Source organism: Octopus bimaculoides, chromosome 16 (genome assembly GCF_001194135.2).
Source record: "Octopus bimaculoides isolate UCB-OBI-ISO-001 chromosome 16, ASM119413v2, whole genome shotgun sequence".
In the NCBI taxonomy this organism is placed as follows: Eukaryota; Metazoa; Mollusca; class Cephalopoda; order Octopoda; family Octopodidae; genus Octopus; species Octopus bimaculoides.
In genome coordinates, this window is record NC_068996.1 from 33,168,293 (window position 1) to 33,172,052 (window position 3,760).

The window sequence follows — 3,760 nt, forward strand, 5'->3', positions numbered from 1 at the left end:
CCCCCAGCATAGACTAGTTGTTAGTGACTTTAAACTCCAGGCCAGAAGGATGCCAAAAAGCAGACCAATCTGGAAAAGGACTTGGAACCTTAAGAACCCTTCATATGGTCAGAGATTTAGGGACATCCTAACTGAGAAATTTGATGAGAGATAGGAGAGGCTACAGACTTGTGACATAGAGGGCAACTGTGAATTCCTGCAGGACAATTTGCTGAGTACTACAGACCAAATGTGCGGATATGGCAAAGTCTCATCCAGACCTAGGGGAATGTGGTGGTGGAATGGTACTGTAGACAGGGTTATTAGAGCAAAAAAAAATAGGCCTGGAAGATGGAGGTAGCAGGGAACTGTCATATAGCCAGAAGGGAAACTAGGAAACTGGTATATCTAGCCAAGCAAGAATCAGAAAAGAAGTTGGCCTTTCAGCAACATGAGAACCAAAGAACTGAAGTATTTTGGATTGCAAATTGTAATGTCATAGGAAAGAAATGTGTCTGCATGGATGATGCTGCACTTGCATTTAATGATTCTGCAAAGAAAGAGGCTTGGAAATGCCATTATGAAAGACTGCTGAGCATGGAGAATGAATGGGAGGAGAGTCTGCCAAATGTTGACCCAATTGAGGGACCAGCTACTTGAATCAACAGTACTCTGGTAGATAAAGCAATTGAGGATATGAAGAGAGGGAAAGCCCCCATCCCATCAGGAATCACCACTGAAATGCTTAAAATATCTGGCAGTGTGGGTTATGGTCTAGTCATCCGTATTGTAAATCAGGTGGTTCAGACAGCACCATAGTCAACTGATACAAAGGTAAAAGTGATGCCTTAAAAATATTTACAGAGGTATCAATTGTTGGATCAGGTGATGAAAGTTACAGAGGGTCATAGCCCAACTAATTAGGGAGAAAGTCTAGATGAGATGTAGTTTGGTTTTGTGCCAGCAAGAAGCACCACTGATGCTATATTTCTGGTAAGACGGCTGCAGGAGAAATAGCTAGCCAAAGATAAACCTCTGTACTTGGCTTTTGTTGACTTGGAGAAAGCCTTTGACAGGGTCTCCCAATCCTTTATTTGGTGGTGAATGCAGAAACTAGGATAGACAAGTGGTTAGTGAGAGCTGTACAGAGACGCTATCAGTAAGGTGAGGATTGGCAACAAGTACAGTGAAGAATTCAGGGTACATGTAGGGGTTCACCAAGGATCAGTCCTCAGTCCCCTCCTGTTCATCATAGTCATCCAGGTAATAACAGAGGAATTTATGACAGGATGCTCCTGTATGCTAATGACCTTGTTCTTATAGCTGAATCACTACCTGAACAAGAGAAGTTCCGGGTATGGAAACAAGAATTAGAATCAAAGGGCCTTAGAGTCAACCTAGCTAAAACCAAAGTCTTAATAAGTAGGAAGGAAGACAAACCACAAATCCCTTCAGGTAGATGGCCCTGCTCAATCTGTAGAAAAGCGTAAGTAGAAACTCCGTATGATGTACCCAGTATAAGCTTTGGACACACAAAAGGTGCAGCAATATCAGAGGAAGGTTAACAGGGAAACTAACTTTTGTATATGGAAGATGTGCAGGTACAACGAACACCGAAAATGTACAGAAAATAGACTTCAGCAACTGCCAGGGGCTAAGCTAGAGGTAGTAAATAGCTTCTGTTATCTAGGTGACCAAATTAGTAGTGGAGGTGAATGCTTGGAGAGAATAAGAATAGGTTGGGCAAAGTTCAGAGAGCTCCTACCTCTGCTAGCAACAAAGGGCCTTTCCTTCTGAGTGAAGGGCATGATGCCTCTATGTGAACAGCTATGCTACATGGGCTGTACCAGCCAAGGACATGCATAGACTTGAAAGAGATGAAACCAGTACGCTTCGCTGGATGTGCATGTAAGCATCTTAGACGAATGCATTGATATGGATGAAGACAGCTGTGTAAAGAAGTGCTGATATCTGTGTCAGAAACCTGTGCTAGAGGTAGACCCAGGAAGACATGGGATGAGGTGGTGAAGCATGATCTTTGAACTTTGGGCCTCACAGAGGCAATGACTAGTAACAGACCTTTAGTGATATGTTGTGCTTGAGACTCGTCAAGCCAAGTGAAATCGTAGTCATGACTGATCTGGTGTCACATAACTGGCACGTAAAAAGCACCTTTCGAGTGTTGGGCCTCACGAAGGCAAGGACCAAGACCTTTGGCATTATGTCATGTTTGAGAAGACCCATCAAGCGAAGCAAAATTGCAGTTGTGGCATGTAAAAGCGCCCATTTCACTCTCAAAGTAGTTGGCATTAGCAAGGGCATCCAGCCATAGAAACCATGCCAAATCAAACTGAAGCCTGGTGCTGCTTGCCAGCCCCAGTCAAACCATCAAACTCATATATATATATATAATTAATCAAAGGACATACTAAGTATGTCTACCTGCTGGAAATAACAGTCAAAACTCTTATTTAAATCACTAAAATACACTGATAATAACTACAGAAATCAACCGTCCAAAGGCAAATGGGCCAAAACAATCTCTCAGCATACATTCAAGTATCTGGACTCATGTGGACCAGTTTCTGAACTGGCATAATAGCCTCAGCTCATGTTACCATGTCTGTGCTGTAACTGATTCATTTTGTGCTGAATCATGGCCGCCACCAGTGCGAAAATAATTTCAATATGGAGCGAATAAGTCATGTGAAAATAATTTGACTCTATTATTATCTAGTATAACAATTTAAAAATGATAATAGAATCAATAATATAGGCAATTGCAGGTCCAAAAAAAACATTAAATAGCTGATGGATTAAAATTAATCACACTGGTGGCAGCCATAATTCAGTACAAAACGAATCAGTTGCAGCACAGACATCAACATGATGGGTTGAGGCTCTCTATCATGGTAATGCCAGTCCATGTGATTTCAAATACTTGAATGTATGCTGAGAGATTGTCTTAGCCCATTTGCCTTTGGACGGTTGGTAGTTATTATCAGTGTATTTTAGTGATTTAAATAAGAGTTTTTGACTTATTTCCAGCAGGTAGACATACTTATTATGTCCTTTGATTAATTTTAATCCTTCAGGTTTTTTTTTTTTTTTTTTTTTTTTTTTTTTGACCTGCAATCGCCTATATTATTGATTTTGTTATTATCATTTTTAAATTGTTAACACTAGATAATAATAGTGTCAATATCTTCGCAAATCATTTTCCCGGGAATTTTTTTCTTGTGAATTATTTGCTCTGTATTGAAATTATATATAGCACTCACTACACTCTAGTTGGTGTTAGGAAGGGCATCCAGTTGTAGAATCTTTGCCAGATCAGATTGGAGCCTGGTGCAGCCTTCTGGCTTGCCTGCATAGAAAGCGGACGTTAAATGACGATGATAATAATTATGATGGTATATATATGTAAGGAACGACCGTGCAAACTCAAAAAGGAGAAATGGTGACACATGGAAAAACAGAGGACTCCTTTTATTTAAACGTGTCACACGGTCGAATACACAAATATATATCAATGATGATATACGACGATAACATAGATGACCAGTAATGAAAGACCACAACCGTATAAGATGAATAACAGAGATATTTATTGTAGCGTTAAAGATGTATGTCTGTGTGAGAGTGTGAATGCGACATATAAGAACATAATCAAAGACAGGCCGTCGTACAAAGAAAAGTGTGTATGTGAGTTATTACAGCAGAGAGAAAGAGAGTCAATAACACGTGAGCAATTATACCAGTTCTTTAGTACACTATAAGA